The 15,140-nt window shown below is 39.2% G+C and overlaps 1 protein-coding gene across 4 annotated transcripts in view; it reads left to right on the forward strand.

The window, feature by feature from the left end:
* Wnt5 (Wnt oncogene analog 5) overlaps positions 1 to 15,140 on the forward strand; it is a 166,720-nt gene that overhangs the window by 18,057 nt on the left and 133,523 nt on the right. Inside the window, exon 1 of one of the 4 annotated variants that reach the window (XM_070288063.1) lies at positions 3,954 to 4,011. The exons of the other annotated variants lie outside the window; for them this stretch is intronic. The gene's annotated coding sequence lies outside the window, so the exon portion shown is untranslated. Of the gene's footprint in view, positions 1 to 3,953; positions 4,012 to 15,140 lie in introns of those variants that run through there. 4 annotated transcript variants of the gene reach the window in all.

Raw genomic sequence — 15,140 nt, forward strand, 5'->3', positions numbered from 1 at the left:
TATAGCAGTGAGAGTATATAGAAGACTATATGCAAAGTTTCATTAAGATAGCTTTAAAACTGAGGGACTAGTTTGCGTAGAAACGGACAGGTGGACAGACGGACAGACGGACAGACGGACATGGCTAGATCGACTCGGCTGTTGATGCTGATCAAGAATATATATACTTTATAGGGTCGGAAACGTCTCCTTCACTGCGTTGCAAACTTCTGACTGAAATTATAATACCCTGCAAGGGTATAACAATATATATTTAGGCTACACATACATACCCTTGCAGGGTATTATAATTTCAGTCAGAAGTTTGCAACGTAGTGAAGGATACGTTTCCGACCCTATAAAGTATATATATTCTTGATCAGCATCAACAGTCGAGTGGATTTAGCCATGTCCGTCTGTCTGTTTCTACGCAAACTAGTCCCTCAGTTTTAAAGCTATCTGAATGAAACTTTGCATATAGTCTTCTATATACTCTCACTGCTATATAGCTGCCATACAAATGTCCCATAAATTTTTAGAAAAAAATTTATAACTTAGCTGTTTTTCAACATTTCTGCATAATTTTTAAAGATATGGCCATTTTATATTATTTCAGAATTTCGTTTTTAATTTTATGAAAATCGGACGACTATATGATATAGCTGCCATAGAAACGATCGGGAAATTAATAGGAAAAAAATTATAACTTCGTTGTTTTTCAACGTATTTTTATCTACTCTACTACTTTTGTTTATTATATTAGAATTTTTGTATAAGTTTCATAAAAATTATTTCAGAGCTCGCAGGGTTGAGTCCCGATTTCCAAAAAGGTCTCAACATTAGGGTTACTTAACCGGTTAGCCGCGAAAAGACTCAACGAGACATCTGCCATGGGCCCTTTTTCTATTCTCTCTCGATTGAAGCGGAGAGAGCGGGCTCGTTGTCTGAAGTGTGACCGGTCTCTTCGCGGAAAGTTCTCGCTGTTAATTTGTACATTGCGCGTAGCGTCAGTTGATTGTTTGCACAATTTCTTCATTTTTGACAACAATCATTTAAAAATGTAAATGATTAAATTAAATTAAATGATTAAAATAAATAACAAATGAAACAAATAGAAAAGAACATTTAACACAAACTTGAGTTTATTTCTTTATTAATTTGTGTTTAAGTTGTTTGTAGAATATATTTTTAATTTTTCGTAAAAATACGAGTGCTTCATCCCTCTCCCTCTCTCTCAGGCACTCTTTTCGACTTAGAAGCGAGTGAGTAGTTTCTTTGCCGCTTCGTTTCCCCGAAAGCTTTGTCTTTGCGATCTCCCGTTACAGTTAACAGGAATCGCAATCAAAGCAAAGAAGCGAGAACATCTGCGAGAGAGACCCTTTTCAGACTATTTGGTTGTTCTCTCTCCGAAAGAATTTGAATGATCAAAACGGTTGACCGTTTTGTGCGAGCTCTGATTTATTTAAATATTAAACAAGGCTCAAAATTAACCTCAAAAATTTGCATACGCACGTGAAAAACATTTGATTACTTTAAAAGCTCACAATTAATCATAAGAGCCATTTGAAGGCTTTTAAGGGGGTCTTCTCATTGGGCAACTTTTTTTTCGATTTTTTTTTTTTCATTTATTTATAGCTTGGGATGGTGTGTATATGTCCCCAAAAGGATTTTTAGAAATTCAAAATACTTTAGAAGATACAGCCTTTTTTGTGAAGCAAGTTCTTCGCAAGATTAGCTTTTTTCAAACTTCAAACGCGTTTATCTCGAAACCACGTTTTTCGAACTGGCGGCCATGATATCTCCAGTTCAACTGAACCGATTTTCATGAAAGAAAATGGAATCGACGCAGAATTGTCACCATTTTCGGGTGACGGAACAGATTTTTTTTAAAATTTTTTTTTCTATTTTTTTTTTTACACTAAACTACAAAAAAAAAAGCCCGAAATCGAATTTTTTTTTTTTGAATGGCCGCCATTTCGTTTAAAAAAATTTAAAAAAAAATCTGTTCCGTCACCCGAAAATGACATCAATTCTGATTATAACCCCGTTTTTTTTTCATTTCGGGCGCTCTGGAGACCCTGAATCGTGGCCGCCAGGACGACACCTTTATTTTTCGACCACCAAGTTTGAAGTCTCATTACTCTTTGAAAAACCCTCGTATCGAGGCAAGAACAACTTTTTTAGTTACTTTGAACATTTTTGAATACAATAAATAAAAAAGTTTTCAATTATTCTTTGCGTTTTCAAATAAGAATTTTTTTAAAAAGGGTCCAAAAAACGGCTTTTGAATGAGAAGACCCCCTTAAAAAGATTTTGTCAACTTTATAGAGTGTTTGAACAATTGAACAATTTTATTTTGACTTTTATTCCGTTAGATGGCTGATTGGGGCCACTGTGCGTCGATCTCATGTGGGGGAGTTTGGCGAAGTGAATCCTCCTCACAACGATCTTTTCCTCGACCCAGGTAAGCTTTACCTTCTCCTCTGAGAAGAGGGCGGCTTTTTCCTGGAGGCGATTCTGGATGCGGAGGGCAGCCTTGTACTGCGGCTTGGCCTTCATTCCCTTGACCGCTTTGGCCCGTCCCTGCGCTGGGAGCTGGTGCCTGGTTTCGGCGAGTGGAGAAGGCTTTATTCCTTCTCTTTGGAGAGCTGCACACTCTCAAGGTCCGAGTCTGTATCGACTATGGCACGTGAGCGCTTTAATTTCCCCTGCGTCGTTTTTTCGGCAGTAGCGTTGCAACTGGCATGACCTGCTCCCATCACATCAGTGATATTAAGTTAAACAAATAATAAAGAAAAACAAAACAAATTGCAAATGCCTACTAAAAGTAAAATTTTTATACCCTTGCAGGGTATTATAATTTCAGTCAGAAGTTTGCAACGCGGTGAAGGAGACCTTTCCGACCTTATAAAGTATATATATTCTTGATCAGCATCAACAGCAGAGTCGATCTAGCCATGTCCGTCCGTCCGTTTCTACGCAAACTAGTCCCTCAGTTTTAAAGCTATCTAAATGAAACTTCTATATACTCTTACTGCTATATATGTCGGAACGGGCCGGATCGGACAACTATATCATATAGCTTCCATACAAATGTACGACAAATTTTTAGAAAAAAAATTATAACTTTGCTGTTTTTCAATACATTTAAAAAAAAATTTCAAAATTTCGGTTTTAATTTTATGAAAATCGGACGACTATATCTTATTGCTACCATAGGAACGATCGGAAAATTAATAGAACAATTTATAACTTCGTTGTTTTTCAACGTATTTGCATCTCATTTGAGATATGAGCTTTTGTTATTATTTTAGAATTTTGGTATAAATATTATGAAAATCGGACAACTATATCATATAGCTGTCATAGAAGCGATCTTTAAATGTAGAGAAAATGTAAAGCTATGAATGTAAAACTGTAACTGTCAAACTGTAAACATAATAAGTATAAGTAAAATGTTATGAAACTCTGTTTTGTGTGTTTATTACGCACACAATGCATAAGTGTAAGTGGGTTTTGTTTGTATGTGTGCGTGAACGCGGCAACGAAATTTCATATTTGGCTTTGCTAGGGCGAGAATCAAAAGGCTTTCAAATTCATATTGGTGTTTGTGCATCACACATTTAATCGGTCCTGTGGTCGTGCTGGTTAAAGCGTTGGTCGGCAATATTAATGAGTGGATCGATCCCTGGCAATTATTTTATTTATTACATTATTCAAAAATGTTTTGAATCTTAAGAACTTTTATTAAACAAAAATGGGCTTATAAAATCAAAACATTTAAAATATTTATAATTATATTTTATTATCAGTTTATTCGACTGTATTTAATTAAAAACATTAATCTTACACAATAATTAAAAACATAAACCGAAAACAAAGTCATACAACATGTAATATTTTAAAAACACCTACAAATACCCACAAATCGTTGTCTAGATTTGTCAAACATAACCTGGTAACACTAAAATGGAATATAAAAGTTTCTTCTTTCTTCTAAAGAAAAAACAAAAAAATAAAAATAAAAAAATCGTAAGTCTAAACAGGATTTGAACTAAAGTGCATGTAGTTTGGCAGTCCGATGCCTTAGCCACTAGACCAACCGGCAAGCAGGCCTCGGGGTGCCCAGATTCGAAGTAGAATCGAGCCTTGCGGGTTACACGGGGAAAATGCGGGTTCAACCGCTGGAACCAGCTATACGACACATTTTTATGTATAGATGTCCGCTCTATATAGTTCTATACTCTTTGGTATCAAAAACTCGAGCCCGTAAAGCCAAGTGTCCGTCTGAGGTTTGTTGATAACTTTTGTAGCCCCGTCCGCAACGTTAAGTTTCGACGGGATCCATCGCCATTGGTCCTCGAGTGGTTTCCAGGATTTCACTGATTCTGTGCTCAGGAACTGTTGAAAGTGTCGGGGGTCCATAACCAATTATTGTAATCGGTTCGTGAGTCCGACCAGAAAGTAGTACTGTCGACTTTGACGACTTTTTCCGCCAAGCGTGCGCCCATCACTGCCGCTTGGAGCTCCATGCGTGGAATGGACAGTGGTTTTAGTGGTGCCACTTTACTTTTAGCGACCACGAGCATTACATCCACCTGGTTCTTTTGAGATACTCGCAGGTAGCAGGCAGCGGAAAAAGCATGCTCGCTAGCGTCCACAAACGTATTCAGGTCGATGCGGCTTGCTTCAGGTATCCCAATGGAGTAGCATCTTGGAATGCTGACCGTTGCAGTTTCGGACTGTAACAGCTTCCATTGGTTCCAGTCCTCCAACAATGACTGGCAGCTCTTCGTCCAAGTTAATATTTGCGCGCCAGATGGTATGACACCAAACACAACCAAATTGCAAACCCAAGGGATTGAAGATAAACATTAAAACCTCTCTTAGTTTGGACCGCAGAATTAATAAAGACGTCTGCCTTAAGTCTTTAGAATCTGCAAACGAACGTAAAAATGTTGTTACGGGGTGCTAGTACTTAGCCAAAACCTTTTCTGTAGCGCTAAACTGCACTGGCTGCTGATTGGGTGTCTTCGTCGTTCTTTAGATGACAGAGAACTGCTATGGAGCTTTACACCCAGTTTTGAATTTCGAATCCACCTCTGGCGGGAACAACTTTGACTTGGGTGAATATTTCGATGGCTTTCTGCCATGCCTATAAATGGTGCCCAGCTAATTCCGAAGGACAAGGCTCGCATAACGTATGTGTTTATTCTATTCTGGCTAGCATCACACCAGAGAAAGAGCTGAGCATGCATGTCCTCATGGCGAATGTTAATTCTATGGAACATTTCGGCGATTTTCCCCATTCTAAAGGCTAGTAGAACGTCGATAAGAGGGTTCAAGGGGTTATCCGGGTTTTGAAATTAAAAAAAATGCATTTTTTTCAAACTCTTTTATATAATAGTACAAAGTGTCAGGAATGTTGTCCGAAAATTTCAAGTCGATCGAAGCAAAACTGTAGGAATGGGAGAAATTTAAAGCCCAGCTCGTCTTATGAGTCACAAACTGGCAATTAAAACTTTAAACGCGTTTTTCTCAAAACCACTTTCTTGAAGTCGGTAGTCAAGATTTCTCGAAAACTATTGCACCGATCTACTTCTACTTTTGCACACTTCTTCTAGACATGTTTCTGTTGTCGTTGAACGAAGGATTTTTTATATCTTCAATTTTATATCTTCAATTTTATATATTCAATTATAATTATTATTAATGATTGGATCGATCCCTGGCAATTATTTTATTTATTACATTATTCAAAAATGTTTTGAATCTTAAGAACTTTTATTAAACAAAAATGGGCTTATAAAATCAAAACATTTAAAATATTTATAATTATATTTTATTATCAGTTTATTCGACTGTATTTAATTAAAAACATTAATCTTACACAATAATTAAAAACATAAACCGAAAACAAAGTCATACAACATGTAATATTTTAAAAACACCTACAAATACCCACAAATCGTTGTCTAGATTTGTCAAACATAACCTGGTAACACTAAAATGGAATATAAAAGTTTCTTCTTTCTTCTAAAGAAAAAACAAAAAAATAATAATAAAAAAATCGTAAGTCTAAACAGGATTTGAACTAAAGTGCATGTAGTTTGGCAGTCCGATGCCTTAGCCACTAGACCAACCGGCAAGCAGGCCTCGGGGTGCCCAGATTCGAAGTAGAATCGAGCCTTGCGGGTTACACGGGGAAAATGCGGGTTCAACCGCTGGAACCAGCTATACGACACATTTTTATGTATAGATGTCCGCTCTATATAGTTCTATACTCTTTGGTATCAAAAACTCGAGCCCGTAAAGCCAAGTGTCCGTCTGAGGTTTGTTGATAACTTTTGTAGCCCCGTCCGCAACGTTAAGTTTCGACGGGATCCATCGCCATTGGTCCTCGAGTGGTTTCCAGGATTTCACTGATTCTGTGCTCAGGAACTGTTGAAAGTGTCGGGGGTCCATAACCAATTATTGTAATCGGTTCGTGAGTCCGACCAGAAAGTAGTACTGTCGACTTTGACGACTTTTTCCGCCAAGCGTGCGCCCATCACTGCCGCTTGGAGCTCCATGCGTGGAATGGACAGTGGTTTTAGTGGTGCCACTTTACTTTTAGCGACCACGAGCATTACATCCACCTGGTTCTTTTGAGATACTCGCAGGTAGCAGGCAGCGGAAAAAGCATGCTCGCTAGCGTCCACAAACGTATTCAGGTCGATGCGGCTTGCTTCAGGTATCCCAATGGAGTAGCATCTTGGAATGCTGACCGTTGCAGTTTCGGACTGTAACAGCTTCCATTGGTTCCAGTCCTCCAACAATGACTGGCAGCTCTTCGTCCAAGTTAATATTTGCGCGCCAGATGGTATGACACCAAACACAACCAAATTGCAAACCCAAGGGATTGAAGATAAACATTAAAACCTCTCTTAGTTTGGACCGCAGAATTAATAAAGACGTCTGCCTTAAGTCTTTAGAATCTGCAAACGAACGTAAAAATGTTGTTACGGGGTGCTAGTACTTAGCCAAAACCTTTTCTGTAGCGCTAAACTGCACTGGCTGCTGATTGGGTGTCTTCGTCGTTCTTTAGATGACAGAGAACTGCTATGGAGCTTTACACCCAGTTTTGAATTTCGAATCCACCTCTGGCGGGAACAACTTTGACTTGGGTGAATATTTCGATGGCTTTCTGCCATGCCTATAAATGGTGCCCAGCTAATTCCGAAGGACAAGGCTCGCATAACGTATGTGTTTATTCTATTCTGGCTAGCATCACACCAGAGAAAGAGCTGAGCATGCATGTCCTCATGGCGAATGTTAATTCTATGGAACATTTCGGCGATTTTCCCCATTCTAAAGGCTAGTAGAACGTCGATAAGAGGGTTCAAGGGGTTATCCGGGTTTTGAAATTAAAAAAAATGCATTTTTTTCAAACTCTTTTATATAATAGTACAAAGTGTCAGGAATGTTGTCCGAAAATTTCAAGTCGATCGAAGCAAAACTGTAGGAATGGGAGAAATTTAAAGCCCAGCTCGTCTTATGAGTCACAAACTGGCAATTAAAACTTTAAACGCGTTTTTCTCAAAACCACTTTCTTGAAGTCGGTAGTCAAGATTTCTCGAAAACTATTGCACCGATCTACTTCTACTTTTGCACACTTCTTCTAGACATGTTTCTGTTGTCGTTGAACGAAGGATTTTTTATATCTTCAATTACAACCGATTTTATAACCCAAAATATGGCCAAAATTGACGTAAAAAGTGACATTTTTCATGAAAAACCCTCCCAAAAATTCAATTTAATTTTTTAAAAAATCCTTCGTTCAAAGACAAGCCAGAAATATAAGCTAATAGAAAAATTTTGGTTTTTTGAATTCCTATAAACATTGACGGTGATATCCTGCCTACCGCAAGGACATAATTTTTTTTGGGGTTAAGTTCAACCCTCCCTCAACGGCTCATTTGTCAATATTTCTTGTTTAAATTTTTTCACAATTTAGTTCAAACCTTATACATTAATGTAGAATAAATGAAATTTGCAAAATTGTCAGGATCTTTTAAAAAAATTTTGGAAAATAGGCCTTTTTTTGTGGTTCTAAACCCGGATAACCCCTTAAGCAGCCCGGCCCGCTTAGCATACTTTTCAGATTTTTTTTTAGGCACGTACACGATTTCGACTGCTAGTTTGTTCTCGCTCGACAGGAGCATTTTAGGGGAAATTACTTCAAGGTCGAATTGCTTCTTGACTTGATCGTAAAGCTCTTGCCAAGCGCATTCTCAGTAAGAGCCTAAGGCGCAATTTGTCAATATCAACGGTTTGTTTTGGCAGCACAATGTTTTTAACGGCCTGAACGTAGTTTAGCCAGATCCGTTTTTCTGAACCTTCCGCGGAAATCTGAATTGATTCTCGCACGGAAGTATCTTCGAATCGAGTGGTTTCTCTAGTCCTCTGTAAACATATCGGTGTCGGTGAACCTTTTATACATAGCTTGTACAAATTGTTGCGTATATTAAGGTAACAGAGGATCCTTCGTCCAAAAAGGCGATAGTGTCGATTTTTTTGTCGGGGGAATGCAGAGTTACGGGCACAATTCGGAAAAACTGGTTACCTTTTACGTCGCTTTGGTGCGTGCTTGATTCATCGTGTTGTTAGATGTGTTGGGAATGTTTGCCGAGCGGAGTAGTGGATGATGCTTCCTTGTACAGCTTTCGCTCCACAATTCTTCGGACGACAATTGTATCAGTGAACCTTAAAGCAACGGAAGCAATCCTCTCCAGCTTTTGCAACTTGCCTCTGTTTTATGGTGCTGGATTTGAATTGGTCACATACATTGCGATACCCAATGATTTGTAGATTCGCATGCTTTGCCCTTTGGATCAAGAATATTCTGAACTTCGATGTGCTCATTTATGTCGATTTACTTGATGCCACAAGCTTGTTTTTTGTTATTCGGCACGCTTTACTGCTCATAACTATTCAATTTGTGGTTATGTGCATTTGCATGTGGCGTTGACTTTCTAGGGTTGTAAATAACGAGTTGCAAGATAGAGATGCGATCACAATTTCACCATGTTAACTGGAAAATCGTCGCTTCGTAAAGGTACAGTTTTAACCTTTTCACCTTTTCTTACTTTTCACTCAGACGTCAATCCTAGACAATCTCAAGCTGTCTCTCTCACTCTCTCCTATTGTGGCAACAGACGAACAGACCTCACTCAGTAACAGACAGTCTTCTGTCCTTGTCCTGTAACCGACTCAACTGTCATTGCGCCTGCGCGCCAGCGACACCTACAGGGCTACCAATACCTGAGCATGCCGAATAATTCTGTTGCCATGGCAACAAGCATTCCAAATTTGCACTTAGCAACCAACTTTCCGACATATGTATGGTGTGCTTAGAAACTTTTGTATTCTTTCCGCTTCTCTTTTGACAAGTGCCTCTTTTTCTTTTAGAGATCGTACTTAATAAGTAATGATATTTATCGATACTTCTTATATCGATACATAAACTATTAACATCAAAGTTTTTAAGTGAAAAAGTAAATTAAATTAAATTTAAATTATAGCGGCAACAATCGCAATTGTTTTTTATTTGTGAAATTTAAAGAAGATTTACATAATTTTTTTAATATTACAAATTTTTTTTTTCGAAAAACTGTCAACAAATTTAATTTGAACAAAACAATTATTAAAAAAAAAATAAAAATTAAAGTCAAAATGGTAATAAGTTTTGTTAAGTCAAAGAAAATAAGGTCAAATCGATAGAACTTTCAGTGAAAATCCTTCAATAAAAAAGGACCTGAGTAGGTTGGCGATTCCGCTTATTTCTGAAGCGTAGCACGTTATTGATCTTACTGTCGCATCAAAGAGTACTCGGGAGCATGTTGCGTTTTCCCTAGAACCCTTTCCATGTACTGTTGACCCCAGTTCTTTTCTTCTAGATGCAGCTTAAAGGAAATGTTGCTGAGCAGCTTTTAGCTCCAATACGTTCAATATCCACTTATTTGTTTGCGACCTACGTCTCCTGCCGTCTTTTACTGACCTAATCTATGTTTGGTCCACATTTATCTGCAAGCTCCATAATAAGCAGAACTCTGCCAGCTTGTTTAGTATTGTTGGGAGCATATCCGGTGTCTCTGCTAAAAAAGCCGTGTCGTCTGCATACATCAGGTTTCGTATGGTGGTGCCATTTAAGTCTATACCGCCAGGTATCATCCTTGCTTGACTCCTGTTTTATTTGCAAACCTTTCGGAAAGAAGGCTCCCATTCCAAACGGCTGCACTTTTGTCATTATATATTCGCGCTATTGTGCTAAAAAAGCCGTGTCGTCTGCATACATCAGGTTTCATATGGTGGTGCCATTTAAGTCTATACCGCTAGGTATCATCCTTGCTTGACTCCTGTTTTATTTGCAAACCTTTCGGAAAGAAGGCTCCCATTCCAAACGGCTGCACTATTGTCAGAATATATTCGCGCTATTGTGTTTATAAACAGCGAGAATATACCCAACGCACTAAGCTTTAGACTTCACAATCCACAAAACAGATAATCAGTTTCTTCTTCTCGTTTAAATAGGTTATGGCGATTGAGAAGAGAACGAATACACTGTCCACCGTCGAATAATTCTTTCGGAAGCCGAACTGGAACTCGCTGGGTATACTTGACCCTCGCTTAACACGGACTCTTTTAGCACTTTTAACTCGGTCTTGCACGGCTACAAATTTGCTCCTATCCCCCTTCTAAAACGCTAAAAACCTTATTCTTACACGATTGCAATTTTTTTTTTTAATAAGAAGCCACTGTTGAGCTACTGAGCTTTTTCAATAGCTGTCGAAACCGTGGTCACTTGAGAGAGGGCAGGCTTTCGTCCACTTGGAGCGCTGTTGAAAGAGCGTCAGATACTACTTTTTCCAGCGGGACCAGATTGAGGTTCAAGTTAGTGTAGTCAGGCTCAGGAAACAAGGCATGAGGCGCAGTACCCAAGAAGTGCGCTGGTGTCAACACATCAAGAACGCCAGGGTGTTCTGAAAGTGAAACTAAAAGACGAGAGTTAATTGTTGCCGCGATATGGCAAACGAGAGTGCGCAGGTCATCAGCGGCCAGTATTGCAGGTCCAACAGATCGGTAGAAGTGGTACTTCGCAGTCTTCACGGCTGCCTCCCAAAGACCTCCAAAGTGGGGAAAGCAAGGAGGAATTAATCACCATTCAATGCTGTCAATCAAACCGAATTCATCTGTTGCAGTTTGGTGGGTGGTATTCAGGAACAATCGTTTTAGCTCAGCCAATAACGGTCGACAGTTTCTAGTTGTCTGCATATATGTGTCTCTCTCTCACTCTTTACGAAGAGACTCAGAGAGCACCCGTTTCATGGGTTCTTGGAATGAGCTCGCGCGCGTCCAGAGCTAACTCGTTTTGTTCTAATCTGTTTTGTGAACAAAAGTCTTCTGCGTATGTATTGGTATACATTCACACACATAGGCAAGCAAATCGTTAAACGTTTAGTTGCGATTTAAAAACAACATTTTCTGAAACTTTTTTTTTCTTAAATAAAAAAAAAAAAACAAACAAAGGTGAAGACCGTTCGCGCTGAGCTGTTCGGTCACTTGGTCTTTTGCTGGCTCTCTGTATGCGGCGAGCGTTTCTCGTCTCGCTCTTTACGCACTGCTCATTGAACGGCCGAAGTAAAAAGAGCTCAACGAAAAGCGTTCAGCATAAAACAGAAGTGAAGACAGCAAAACTCCCTTGCTCAGAACGAGATCGAGGGAGTATGAACTTGTTCGGTTTTGATCGCAACGAGAGCACAGGAAAAAAAACTGTCGACAGTTATTTGCTAGCACTGCAGCCAACTTGTTCTTAGCGCCAACAAAATTAGTCGCATTGTCAGACCATATGCGGGCAGGCTTGCCTCGGATAAGTATAAAGCGCCGCAATGCACTAAGGAACACCGAGGTGGAGAGATCCTGAACCAGCTCGAGGTGCACAGCCTTTGTAGAAATGCAGATAAAAATGCAGACGTAGCACTTGATGGGTGCCTTATTCCGAACTTCTGATTTGTAATAGAAAGGGCCACAGGAATTCAGTCCTGTCACCTTGAAGGCGTAAGATGCGCTTACGCGGTCCTCTGGAAGATCCGCCATAATGTGGCCAGCAACATGTTGCTTGGCCCGAAAACAAATGATGCATTTGCTCACAGCACTCGCAACGGTTTTGCGGCCAGCAATTATCCAAAACTGCTGACGGATGTAAGTGAGCAGGGAGCGAGGTTCAGAGTGTAGGTTGCGCCGATGAAAATGCAGGATTATTGTGCGCGTAACAGGATACTGACGAGGCAATATCAATGGATGGCGTGCCTCATAGTCAAGCGCAGAGTTTTTTAGTCGGCCGCCAACACGTAAAAGTCCAAGTTCGTCAACAATAGACGAGAGCGATGCGACTGAGCTTGATGCCTCTATTAGCCGTCCTCGAAGCTGGCAATGATATTCGTCATCAAGATGAACCATCTGAATGGAGCGGATGAGATTTTGTGTGCCACACCAAACATGTTCCGAAGTGAGACCTGGGTGCATGATACGATGGCGAAATTTGTAGATGTAGGCGAAGACATGCTTTAATTTTTCCCACGAGTTGATGAATTTGCTGTGCAAGGATACAAGCGAAATTATATTGTCAAAGTTAATGCATAAAATAAGCGGGAAGCGAATTTAAATAGCTGTTACCGACGGTAAATGAACAGCAAACCAGGCGAACGGGAGCAAAGCGTAGGCAATAAAGTACCGGTGCATATGTATGTATGTACGTTTGGCTAGCGCGACGCTGCAAGGTACAGTCACAAGCAAATGCACTAAACGAAATGTTTAATGCTTTTTAAAAGCCACGATCACGTCGGGGCCACCAATGTTGAGCTACTGAGTTTTTTCAATAGCTGTCGAAACCGTTCAAGTTCTTGTGACCCAAAAATACGCACTTTGTTTTAACTTTAAAATTAAGTACAATATTTATTTAGTCACTAAGTTGTGCTTATTTATGCGAAAAATGGCGAAATTGAATCAGATCCGAATTGGTCTGTACGAATTACGATGAATTGAGACTGATCGCTTTCAAGCATAGGCGAAGGCTGAGAATAGAAGTATTTGCTGCAATTAGCAAACGGCCAAGGGCAGCTGTATAAAGTAACGGAATATGTAGAGCAAGAGAGTAATGAAACTGTTAAGCAGAAGGCAGGAAGAGAGGCAAGGTTTTGCTACGCAGAGCAACTTGCAAATTTATTGTTGTTGTTGGGCAGCTGGGACATCAGGTGTGGGCTGCATAACCAGACAGCCACCAATAAAGAAATCATGTTGAAACATGTTGGCTTAAACTATCAATGCCACCAAATATATTTCAAGTTAGAATAGAATAATGTAATCTTACTTTTTATCATTTTTTGATTTCTATAAAGATTAACCAGTTTATAGCAATTTTTAATTTTGAAAATATTTATTTTAAAGAAATATATGAAACTTTAATAAAAACTGACCAAATTTTAATAATAAATATTTTGTTTGCTTATTTTTTACTGAATCCATGTTTCGCTTAAGGGGGTCTTCTCATTCAAAAGCCGTTTTCTGGACCCTTTTTAAAAAAATTCTTATTTGAAAACGCAAAGAATAATTGAAAACTTTTTTTATTTATTGTATTCAAAAATGTTCAAAGTAACTAAAAAAGTTGTTCTTGCCTCGATACGAGGGTTGTTCAAAGAGTAATGAGACTTCAAACTTGGTGGTCGAAAAAAAAGGTGTCGTCCTGGCGGCCACGATTCAGGGTCTCCAGAGCGTCCGAAATGAAAAAAAAAACGGGGTTATAATCAGAATTGATGTCATTTTCGGGTGACGGAACAGATTTTTTTAAAAATTTTTTTTAAAGAAAATGGCGGCCATTCAAAAAAAAATTTCGATTTCGAGCTTTTTTTTGTAGTTTAGTGTAAAAAAAAAAAATAGAAAAAAAAATTTAAAAAAAAATTTTTATAATTGAGGTTGTCTTTGTGGTAGGCACTTCTAGCATGGGGGGTATTAAGCATCCTAGAGGTCTAAAAAAGATCAAAAGATATTGAGCATGCCGTACGCTCAATATCTTTTGATCTTTTTTAGACCTCTAGGATGCTTTTTTTTTAAATTTTTCTCTGTCCAATTTTCTCTGTCCAAGCATGGTTTATTTAAAGTCAAAGTTGTGCGGTCCTAGATGCATGCTGCTGCTTTTTGTATACACGACGTGATAAGCTCTAGACCCGGGACTGGGTGAGCATGTGGTCCGAAAAGTAAACTCTCTGTCCTGGAAAAAGTTAACTCCCCTTCCGCATCACTTTTCGTTCTCCCGTTTAGGACCAGAAAGTTTAGAGATTCGCACATTTCGATGATTTTAGTTCCTTTACTATCTTATGTCACGTCATTCGATCCTTTTGACGTAGAGGCATAGCCTTTTGAGATGTCCCGGCTCTCCGTGAAAACCTGTAAGTCTCTGACGATAAGTGTGTTCTCCACGTTTGTTTCCGTGAATAGATCATACAATATATTAAACTCTGCTTCCCAGTTGTTACAGTTTAAGTAAGCGGGAATCACCTGGTACGTTTCGTCAGTCACAAGGAGGAACTCTGGAAATTAAGAAAAAAAAACTGCGAAGCTTTGCTAGATGAAAGTCACCAAAAAGTTGGATAATTTTATACGGTCGGAAATGACTTCACTGCGCTGCAAACTTCTGACTAAAACTAAAATTCTTCCAGGGGAATAAAAAGTAAGGAAAGCTAAGTCTACATTCTTCTAACGTAGGTCATTTTTTGTTCCATGGTCTGGTCGAACGCTTACTGCTTCAGGTGAGATTGGCTTCGTTGTATGCTCCTAAGCTCGGAGGTATTGAGCGTCCAATAGGTCAGAGAGTGCGGCGTAATACATTCTCCGTCAAACCATGGTTTATTTGATGTCAAGGTTGTGAGGTTGTGCATGCATGATGCTGATTTTCGTATATACGACTTGATAAGGTTAACACCCGGAACCGGATGATTCCTAGCTGCATTTCTGAGAAGATCCAGTTGGTACAGTTTAAGTTAACGGGAATCACCTGATAATTTTCACCAGCTACACGAAGGGGAATCTACTGATCCCATTTCCGCAATAATACTTCTTTCTGGTGG

This window comes from Drosophila kikkawai, chromosome 2L, assembly GCF_030179895.1.
Source record: "Drosophila kikkawai strain 14028-0561.14 chromosome 2L, DkikHiC1v2, whole genome shotgun sequence".
Classification (NCBI taxonomy): domain Eukaryota; kingdom Metazoa; phylum Arthropoda; class Insecta; order Diptera; family Drosophilidae; genus Drosophila; species Drosophila kikkawai.